At 41.8% G+C, this 11696-nt stretch overlaps 1 long non-coding RNA gene and 1 other non-coding gene across 3 annotated transcripts in view; one reads left to right on the top strand and one right to left on the bottom strand.

The window, feature by feature from the left end:
• The first annotated feature begins 681 nt into the window (after positions 1–681).
• Positions 682–845, top strand: LOC116275625. The gene has a single exon (XR_004184727.1). It is a non-coding gene; the product is annotated as a U1 spliceosomal RNA (small nuclear RNA).
• Positions 846–5307: 4462 nt separating this feature from the next.
• Positions 5308–11696, bottom strand: part of LOC110743032 — a 123574-nt gene continuing 117185 nt past the window's right edge. For both annotated transcript variants that reach the window (XR_002521422.2, XR_004184195.1), the window contains one exon: positions 5308–5790. This is a non-coding gene — a long non-coding RNA (uncharacterized LOC110743032). The remainder of the gene's footprint in view (positions 5791–11696) is intronic.

Raw genomic sequence — 11696 nt, 5'->3', positions numbered from 1 at the left:
TGATAGCACAAAGGATGAGAAAGTGGACTTGGGAGTATAGAGCTGTGAGTGTGAGATCCTTAAACTACATGTGAAACATAATAGTTTGAAGGTAGATTGTAAATAGTTAAAGATATATATTAGCAGACCTACGGCAACCATTAAAAAGTTATAAAAGATGTTTGTTTGTTTTTTTGTTTGTTTGTTTTTGAGACAGAGTCTCGCTCTGTCACTGGGCTGGAGTGCAGTGGCACAATCTCAGCTCACTGCAACCTCCACCTCCCAGGTTCAAGTGATTCTCCTGCTTCAGCCTTCCGAGTAGCTGGGACTACAGGCACCCTCTACCATGCCCAGCTAATTTTTAGTAGAGACAGGGTTTCACCATGTTGGCCAGAATGGTCTCGATCTCACTTAGTGATCCACCCCGCCCCGACTTCCCAAAGTGCTGGGATTACAGGCATGAGCCACCGTGCCCGGCCCCCCAAATATATGTTTTTTAAAAGGCGATAGTGGGTGTAAAATGGAATCATAAAAATACTCCATCAATTCAGAACAGAGGGAAAAAAGGAACAAAAACTAAATAGAATACATATAAAACAAATAGCAAGATGGCAGATTTAAATCTAACTGATGTCAATAATTACATTAAATTTCCCATGAAAATGCAGAAAGTATCAGATTGATTTTTGAAAAGCAAGACCAATATTTATCTGGTGAATGAGATTCCATGACCATGAATGTGGTTTACCCAGTGCAAGGTTTGTCCATTGCACGTTGGGTGTGCTGACCCCTGTGATTTCCCCACATGTGGAAAACCTGACTGTGGAATTTGTGCTGGTTGGGAACTGTGTAACTGCTTTTCCCTGAAAGAAAAAATAAAAAGAGCATGGTACTCTTGTATGCTGTCTACAAAACAAACCCGTTGTACATATAAAGGCAAAATATGTTAAAAGTGATAAAGAAGGACCTTAAATAATAATAAAGGAGTAAGTTTAAAACAAGATATAAGAAGAGATAAAAAGCATAAATGTGTATGCAGTTAACAACAGAGCTTCAAAATACATGAAGCAAAAACTGCTGGAGCTAAAAGAAGTAGACAAATTAATCATTATAGTTTAAGACATCTATGCTCCTCTTTCAGTAATCAATAAGACAATAAAGGGAAAATCAGTTACGATATACAAGGCAAGAACAATATTATTAACTGGTTTGACCTAATCAACGTTTATAGAACATCCAACCCAGTAACAGTGGAATATACATTATTTTCAAGTGCACACGGAGCATTCACCAAAGAAAGACCATATTCCCGGCCATAAAACAAACCTCAATAAATTCAAATAGAATTACATGCAAAGTATCTTCTGTGATTTAAAGTAGGAATTAAACTAGAAATCTATAACAGAAAGATATCTGAAAAAATTCCCAAGGATTTGGAATTTAAGCTACACAATTTTCAATAACAATTGGGGCCGGGCACGGTGGCTCACGCCTGTAATCGCAGCACTTTGGGAGACTTATGGCGGGCCTGAGGTCAGGAGTTCAAGACCAGCCTGGCCAACATGGCGAAACCCCATCTCTACAAAAAATACAAAAATTAGCCGGCCATGGTAGTGCATGCCTATAATCCCAACTACTGGGGAGGCTGAGGCAGGAGAATCATTTGAAACATTTGAACCCCAGAGGCAGAGATTGCAGTGAGCCAAGATCGTGCCACTGCACTCCAGCCTGGGCAACAAAGCGAGACCTCGTCAAAAAAAAAAAAAAAAAAAAAAAAAAAGGAACATATTTTAAATTTAATTAAAATGAAAAGCAACATATTAATATTTGTGAGATGCGGCTAAAGCAGTGCTTAGAAGGAACTCTACAGCGTTAGACAACTATATTGGGAAAAAACCCTGCCATTTCAATGACTTCAATGTCTACCTTAAATAAAACTCAGTAAGTAAAAGGAAGGAAATAATAAACATAGGAAGAGAAATCAATAAAATAGAAAATGGAAAAACAATAGAGAAAATCAATGAAAACAAAGCTTTTTTGTTTGTTTGTTTGAGAAGAACAACAAAAAAGATAAACTTTTAGCCAGACTGATTAGAATAAAAAGAGGAGACACAAATTGTAAACAAATATCAGAAATAAAAGAGGAACGTCATTACTGACCCCAAAGACATTAAAAGCATGATCAGCAGGTATTACAAACAACTTTATGCAAATACATTCAATAACTTAGATGAAATAGACATATTTCCCTTCTAAGTATACCAACATATGCTGAAATAGACATATTTCTGAGAAGATTCAAATTATCAAGTTTTCTTCAAGAAGAAATAGATAATCTAGACCTATATCTAGTAAATAAATTGAATTTGTAATACAAATCATTTTATGAATAAAACTCCAGGTCCAAATGCATCACCTATAAATTCTACCCAATTAAGGAAGAAATAATACAAATTCTACACAAACTCTTCCAGAAAATAGAAGAGAAGGAAATATTTATTTGTCCTTTATCAAGCTAGCTTTATTCTAATAACAAGTTAGACAAACATACTATAAGAAAAAAATAGATACTTACCCCTCATGAAGATAACTTCATAATTTAAAAAAAATTTTTTTTTTTTTTCCTGTGATGGAGTCTCGCTCTGTCTCCCAGGCTGGAGTGCAGTGGCACGATCTTGGCTCACTGCAACCTTTGCCTCCCAGGTTCAAGCGATTCTCCTGCCTCAGCCTCCTGAGTAGCTGGGATTACAGGCACACACCACCACACCCGACTAATGTTTGTATTTTTAGTAGAGATGAGGTTTTACCATGTTGGTCAGGCTGGTCTCAAACTCCTGACCTCAGGTGATCCACCCGCTTCAGACTCCCAAAGTGCTGGGATTACAGGCGTGAGCCAGCATGCCCGGCCATCAGTTCTAAAAAAATTCATCCTTTAGTATGTGAAACATAATATATGATGACTAAGGGTGGTTTATCCTAGGAATAGAAGGTTGTTTCAACTTTAGAAAAATCAATCCATGTAATTCAAGCAAAGTAAAGAGAGAAAAATATATGATTATCTCAATAGCCGATAAAAAAAGTATTTGGCAAAACTTAATATTCATGTGTGATTTTAAAAAAATAAAATGCTCAGCAGTCTAAGAATAGAAGGAAATTTCCACAATTAGGTATAGTGTGTCTACAGCAAACCTAAAACTGTTATACTTAATAGTCAGATATTGAAAGCTTTCTTCCTAAAATTTTTAAACAGCAAGATCTCTCCCCTTACCACTCCTAACCAGTATTGTACTAGAGTTCTTAGCTAGTGAAATCAGGCAAGAAAAAGAAATAAAATGACATACAGATTGGGAAGAAAAAAATAGAACTGCTTCTACTTGCAAATGACATTGTCTATACCGAAAAATCCCATAGAATCTGTAGGAAATGTTATAAAAATTTTAATTTGGTTTAGCAAAATCTCAGGATAGAGGTCAATATACTAAAATCAATTATATTTCTATATACTAGCAATAAGTAATTAGAAAATGAAATTTTAAAACCAGTATCATCTACAATAGCATCAAAAGCTGAAGTATTTAGCTATAAATCCAATAAAACGTGCAAAATCTCTATGTTGACAACACTGACATAAAAAATGAAAGAATATCTGCTGCTGTGAATTTGGTCACCTGGTTCCAGTTCCATGTCTTCCTCTTTACTTACTATGTGAATTTGAGCAGTTTCTTCAGTTACATTGTACTACTCTTGCTGATTTGTAAAATGAGACTGATAATAATAAACATAATGAGGTAGTGTTACAATATGTGTCTAATAGAGTACCTGGCATATCATGAATACTCAATAAATGTTATCTCTCTTTATTTTTATTAAAATGACAGTGTGCATAAAGTCAGTATTTTACTGATTTTGCCCAATGTTGTTTCCACAAGGGTGGTTCTTTTAAAATAAATCATATATGTCATGCTTTTCCATATGTGGCAGTCATGAAAATGCACCATATTGGTCTGCTGCTTCAGAAGCATAACTGACTTATGGCCCAACTGCTGTCCTTTGTGATCCCCCGCCACCTTTATGCTAAAGCCACGCTTCCTGCCAGCTCCCCGAGCCAATGACTCAGTGCAAATGCCTGAGTTTCCCTGGCAGAAGCTAGAGGAAAGCATAAAGAGGTGAGATGTGCTAGAATGGATATATTATGTGAAACCTGGACACTAACCAGAGAGTATGTTCCATGGGAAGGCCCATTCACCAAAACATCAGGCCTCACCTACGTTCAGTGGTTGCTGTCACAGAGATAGGTAATTAATATTCATGAGGAGAGTAAGGCCTCAAAATGAGAGACCAAGTGGCCAAGCTTAACCACTAGAAACCCAGAGTCCACAATTACTGTAACGACCGGGAAGATCAGAGGCATCAAAGGGGGCTTGACCGTCAAGGAGTCGGAGGGATGGATACTACAGCATGGCATTCCCACAGCCAAAATAGATAAGGGCCAACAAGGCTGATGCTTAACATCTACAACCAGAAAAGGCAAGAAAGGAGGAGCAAGAGGCTGACAGCAATTGCCCCAGTAAAGTCATGATACTTTGCTCAATTCTAGGAACTGAGCCAATTTTCAGGTCCAAAATCCATTGACTAAAAAGACAGCCGGGCCCCTAAGAATGAGTACCCTGCAACACTGCAACAAGTTTATATCGAGATGACTTGTCCCCTCCTTCCCCAAAGGGACCCACGACCATTTGCTTGGGTGACTGTATGCCAGGGAAAGGGAAGGTCTAGACTATTGCACACAAGTTCTGAGTTGACCTTGACACCCGGACACCTTGTTGAAGTGGGGGCTTGTAAGAGTCAAGTAATGAATGGAGTCCTAGCTGGGTCTGGCCTAAAGTGGGCCCACAAAACCTGTAGACTCACCCAGGGATCATTTCTCCATCTCCATGTATCACTGGAATGAATGTACTTGTCAGTTGGAGTAAACCCTACATTTGTTCCTTGGTCAGTGAGGAAATGCTATCGTAGTGGGAGAGGCCAAATGGAAACTCTGAAACTGTCTCCCAGGCAACATGGTAAATGCAAAATAGGGATTGGTCATCTCTATCATATCTCTTTTTAATTGCTAGTGTCCCCCAGCAGGAAGTGGATGGACTCTGAAAAATGACAACAGATGACTACAGTTTCAATCACATGGTGGTGGATTGCGGCTGGTGTGCCAGAGGTGGGATCACAGCTAGAACACATTAATCAGGCCGCAGGTCCGTGGCATGTGGTTGTCGATTTGGTGAATGTGCCTTTTCTATCCATATTAGAAAAAAAGATCAGGAACAATTCACATTCACGTGGGACAGACTCCAATATTCATTTATTGCTTTGCCTCAGGGCTATCTTAGCTGCCCTTCACCATAATAGTCTGAAATAATCTAGATCACCTGAACCCACTGAACATCAAACCCATCCATTGCATCAGTGACATCATGTTCATTGGCCAGAAGAAGCAAGAGGTGGCTAGTATGCCGGAGGTCTTGGTAAAACACTCATGCTCCAGAGGTGAAAAGATGAATGAGGATTTAAGGAATCCAGTGGTTAAGTTCATGCTGGAATATCCCCTCCAAAGCAAACAACAAATTGCTGCATCTTATATCTCATACCTCAAAGAAAGAGTGCCTGGTAGGCCTCTTTGGGTTCTGAAGGCAACTCATGCCACACTTAAGGCTGCAGTTCCAGCCCACAAATTGGGCAACATGATTATTGGCAGCTTTGAGTTGTGCCTGGAGCACAAAAAGGCTGGAGATGCAGGCTGTGATGCAGGGCTGTCACCTGTGAAAGGGGAAGGAGAAGGAGGGTTAGTTAGGAAGAGTTTCAAACTGCAGTGCTGCCCTGCAAAAGTCTCAGCCAGCCCAACAGGGAGCTCCAGAGCAAAGGCTGCCTGTTGGAGAAGTTCCATGATGAACAGAAAGGGCCAGGCCCAGGCACCCCCACTGTGCTCATTAGTTGTTGAAGGTCTGCCTAGGAAAAGCATGGCCTCAACTCAACTGCTGTGGCTAAACAACCAGAGGCACTGCAACCAAGGCTATCACCTAACTGCACCCTCACAACTAATCTGCAAGTTCTTTCTTGAAGGGAGATCATAATAGCTCCATATCCCCATATTGGAGAGAATTCTCACTCTGCATTCTGCCAAGGAGCTGGTATGTGTGTGTGTTTGTGTGTGTGTGTGTGCACACATGTGACAAAGGTATATTTAATTCATCAATGAGGGAACTAGCAGGATGAAGAAAGAGAAGAAAAATTACTATATATAGTTAATGAACAAAAAGAATGCTGGAATAAGATTGCAAGTTAGATTGAAACTGGTAAATTATGAAACAACAAAACTATAATCTGTAGGATTTATATTTTCTACTGGACAGAAATGAACTGCAACATAATGATCTTCCACAAGTTAACATTAACTTTACAAGAGTCTCACCTTAATCAATAGCTAATAATCAAAGTAAATTTCTTCCCGTAAAACTTCCCAACTGGGGGAACATTTGCCGTCTCCCAGCTCCAGAGATATTTGACAATGTCTGGAGACATTTGTGATCATCACAACTAAAGGGATGAGGGAGTGCTACTGGTATCTGGTGGGCAGGGGCCAGAGATGCTGCTAAATGAGCTATTATGCCCAGAACAGCCCCCAGAGCAAAGAATTACCCAGACCAAAATTTTAATAGTGCCAAGACTGAAAATCGTGTATAGATGACACTTTTGATGGCTTATTAGGCAATGCTGTAGTATGACATTAAAAGGGTGTAAGAAGGAGATCTTTAATGTTTCCTTCTGCTTTCACTTAAATGTAAAATTGGGATAATGATAGAAGCAACTTCATTTAGGGTGAAGGATATTATTAAATAAAACAATTGCGGTTGACTGTATTTTTACAAAGATGATGCACAAATATATATCCCATCCCACATGCTCTTCTTCTCACGTGACACTGACATTCCTGTATTGAGGGGTGGAGGCTATGTTCCCTTCCCTTGAACCTGGGTAGACCTTTGCAACTACCTCCATCAACAGAACACAGCAGAAGTGACACTTCCTGACCTCTGAGGCTGGATCATAAAAAGCAACACAGCTTCCTCCTGGCTCTCTTTCTGGGGACACCACCTTGGATGTTCTGAGCCAACATGAAACCAGTCTGGTGAATGCTGGAGAAATCCTAGAGAGGGACTACATAGAGACCGAGAGAGGCTCCCGCCCAGCCTGTCCAGTCTTATCAGCTCAGACACCAGACATGGGAGCGAATGAGGCTTTACAATAACTCCCAAGTACTGTCTGACTGCAATCTCCTGTGAAAGAAGCCTCCAGGCAGAACCACTCGACAGAGCGGCTTCTGAATTCCTAGCCCACAGACAACGTGGGAGATCAATGATTTTGTTGTCTTAAGCTTCTCTATTTTAAAATGATTTGTTCCATAGCAATAGACACTAAAACAACAATACAAACATAGTCCTTAGCACCCTGCATGGAAAGTGAGTTAACTGGTCACTCTTTTGGGGTAGTTTTAGTGTTTTTAAGTAGTATTTACCTAGCATGTTTACTGTTTCCGTGCGCTAGAGGGCACACTGTCCATTGACAGCCCTCATACATGGAGGTGTAATTTTCTAACCAAAGCACCAGGTGGAGCCAGCCCCTAATTTTTCACTGTCCCTTTCCGAGGGTGAACTTGACAAAATGGAAAAAAGGCTTCAGAATCAAAATGCTAACATGTTTAGGGAGATGTGTTAGAGAATGCTCAGTATTCTAAATTCTCAATTTCTAAAACACAAGAAAGCTTATTTTGATGAATAACTCATCCCTAGGCAGGGTGTGCACACATAGAAAAAGAAAATCCTTTTTTTAAAATTTTTTTTTATTTTTTACCTTTGTTGCATTCTTGTTAAATGCAACAGAGAAAGCTGTGTTTTCTTTAAACCCTGAAAAGGAGAAGAGATCTGCAAGCCTATGATTTCTAAACAACACTGTACTTAATTTTAGCCATTATCTAGACACATAGCTAATGCAAGTCTGTTTGCTGTTTGCTTCTGACGGTAAGACGTTATTTCTGAATACTGATTTATAGGACTCAGATAACATCTGTACCATCATTTTAGCTTAAACATTTTTAAGTTTGCATGTTTTCTAGTCCTTTATTTTGTATACACAGAATTTAATGCTCTAGTGGCTGTGAAAATGGGCCATGATTCCGATTGCAGAAAATCTGGGAACCAGATCCCTTAAAATGAATTGGGTGAACCAAATACATTGTATCTCCCTCTCGTCTGAGAAATTCAGAGCAGACTTTATCCATCATCATTCACTGTAACCTGAGCAGGTTGGCCACCCGTGCTGATTATGATGATCTGCCAGTGTCTGTGTTACTCCTGAAGGCTGATGCCTCTACCCTGAGATGGCTCAGGGATGGTTAGGGCAATAGAGCAGTGGTCTTGAGAATAAAGATGGTTTGTGATCCGCTTATCAGATTAGAGGTTTATATTATAAAGTCAAGGCTTCATAGCCTGGTAGGGGATAAATCAAATGGTGGAAAGGATGGAGGCAGCTTGAACTCTGAAGAGCTGATTCTGTGAGGGTATTTCTACAACTTTTGACTCCACCCAAACCCTAGCTGACTTGTTACCTTGCTGATTAACCACAAGAACTGAGGGAGAAAGTAAGGTGTGATCAGCTCAAACTCTATCTCATGCTGGGACTAACACAAAACAAAGCCAAATACAATTATATGGTAAGTCAGTAGAATCATGTTCCTATGTAGCGTGTCTGTCAGGGATGAGACTGATTCCCTATGGCCCTGTCTCATCACTTTCTGCTCACAGAATGTATATGTAACGTATTTTTCTCTGACACACTAGTACTGGCAAAGGCTGTCTTCTTTGGCTTAACCACAAATTGTAGAGCATGAGAGCCTCAGAACACCTCCAATCTCTCCCAGCTACTTTTGGAAATTCCTAGGGACAATTGTGCACATGCTCTCAAGAAGTTCCCCTGGATCCTCAAAACAGCCCTGTGAATCCACAGTAGCAATGGTGACAAGCCTGCTGCAACCCTTTAGAGGGTACTTGGCTGGGTCCCCCGGTCACTGATACTGACAGCAGGATTTTCAGGTCACTACTAAGCACTTCCCACAAATGGCCATGACTTCATTCCATGCCCTTGGTAGCCTGTCAGTGCAGGGGCTGGAGCGCGATGAGGTAGGCAGGGAGGCAGCCTCTGTCCCTGTGACTATTATCCTCCATTGCTAGGCTGTCTTCTTGGGGATCATCTCCTTAGGGTCCCTTATCAAGTCTATGAGGGGCTGGTCAGGCATACAGCAGTATGAGCAGCCATTCGTCCCACCCAGCCTCTCCAAGAATGATGAAAAACCATGGTGTGTGGCCCAGATCTGGATACTCTACCTGGGGATGACTTCTTTCTCATAAGTCATTCCCTCCAGGCCGGGCGCGGTGGCTCAAGCCTGTAATCCCAGCACTTTGGGAGGCCGAGACGGGCGGATCACGAGGTCAGGAGTTCGAGACCATCCTGGTTAACACGGTGAAACCCCGTCTCTACTAAAAAATACAAAAAACTAGCCGGGCGAGGTGGCGGGCGCCTGTAGTCCCAGCTACTCGGGAGGCTGAGGCAGGAGAATGGCGGCATGAACCCGGGAGGCGGAGCTTGCAGTGAGCTGAGATCCGGCCACTGCACTCCAGCCTGGGCGACGGAGCGAGACTCTGTCTCAAAAAAAAAAAAAAATAAGTCATTCCCTCCTCGGGCAAATAACATACTATGGTAAGCTAAGCCAACCCTATTACCCTTGCACCCCAGATGCACCCACATTAGCAGGCTCAGCCCATGCTGGATCTCAAACTGACCTTGGATTACTCAAGCAACTTTAAACCCAAACCTACAAAGCTGATGTGTAGTTCACAATTTGATGACTATGCAAATTACATCCTGAAATGTCTCTACTAAACATGTGACTGGACACATCTGAATTTACAATGGGCACACGGCATCTTGGTTTCATAGGTGAAAGACTCTGAATCAGGACCTTTTATGCAATAGTTCAATCTGAAATGGATTAAGGCAAGATTTAGAATCTTTAAGCAGGGTAGTACTTTTTTCAAATGGGCATGTGTCCAAGAGGTGGAGTCACTGGATGGAGTTTTCCAGCATGGCAGCCCTTCTTGGGTGGAGGCAGCTTGCTGAGATCAGGAGGGATGTTCAAAGCAGAAGCCGGCTCCAAGGTTCTGCTCCTTTTTATAACAAATTAGCATAATTCACACCCTCCCCCTCTACATGCCAGTGTTAGAATGATCTCATAGGCAGGCCAACTCCACCCCTTTCTGTACCTCTAGACTTCCATTCAACTCATAGAGCTATGCACTCTTCCTGTACTTTTGCCAAACAAGGCCTTGCAAAATTATTCCATCACTCATGGGTGCTAATGAAGCGGATCAGAAATTGACTACCTGGATACAGAGAGTTTACTCAAGGCTACTGGAGTCATCTTTTCCTTGCCTGGCCCCTTTGCTCACATTCTTTCTCTCATCTCTTTAAAACAGTAACCAAACTGGCCGGCCATGGTGGCTCATGCCTGTAATCCCAGCACTTTGGGAGGCCGAGGCTGGTGGATCACCTGAGGTAAGGTGCTCGAGACCAGCCTGGTCAATATGGTGAAACCCTGTCTCTACTAAAAATACAAAAATGAGCTGGGTGTGCTGGCATGCGCCTGTAGTCTCAGCTACTCAGGAAGCGGAGGCAGAAGAACCACTTGAACCCAGGAGGCTGAGGTTGCAGTGAGCCGATTGCGCCATTGCACTCCAGCCTGGGCGACAGAGAAAGACTCCGTCTCAGAAAAACAAAAAACAAACAAACAAACAAAAAAACCAAAACACGCACACACAACAACAACAACAAAAAAAACCAGCAACCAAACTGTGCTTCACTGTGGTTTGGTAAAGTGGAGCATGTGTCTACCAGTTTTTCATGCAACCTGCCCAAATGGCCCTTTCAAACTCTAATGGTGTGAGAAGCTCAGCTCTGGTAGTATACATTTGATATTTCTCCCCTGTTGCTTACAAGTTCAAATGCTCTGACAGCAGCAGGAGGAGGAAAAGCCAAACACGGTGGTGTTTACTAGAGGAATCTGTCCTCTGTAGTTGTAATTAAGAGGTTTGCTAGACCATATGGGACTGCTGACCAAGTACTACAGCAGCTATGTCAAACACAACATCAGTGGTTTTATTTACAGCCAGGAAACCAGTGTGTTTCATGTGCTATCCCAACAGGGACCATCTCCACATCTTTAAAGAACAATGTGCTGATAAAAGAAGTAGAATGAAGGATTGCAGCTCCCCCCGCCCCCCCGCCCCAGCCCCCTAAGCCTCTCTGCCTTCTGGTGACAGATGCATTTTAATCGTCACCATCTGTAGAAAATGTTCTCTTCCTCCAGACAGGAATTCTACAGTGTGGGATGGAGAAGTATTTGGAGATGATGTGGTCGCGGTATCTCTCAAGTTATTCTGGAGAGGCCATTTTCACTCTTCCTATACTTTGTGTTGCCCTATTCCCAGTTTTACTTCACCATGTTTTGAGACATGTTTATGAGGCCCCAATCCTACACCCACATAATCTCTCTCTGCACTGCCTTTCTCTCCCTAAACCTGTGGCTACAGCTCCCCACGCCAGTAGGCTCAGCC

The sequence above is a fragment of the Papio anubis genome, chromosome 6 (genome assembly GCF_008728515.1).
Source record: "Papio anubis isolate 15944 chromosome 6, Panubis1.0, whole genome shotgun sequence".
Taxonomy (NCBI): domain Eukaryota; kingdom Metazoa; phylum Chordata; class Mammalia; order Primates; family Cercopithecidae; genus Papio; species Papio anubis.
Note: the sequence above shows the minus strand (reverse complement) of the source record. Positions and strands in the feature narration are given on the sequence as shown.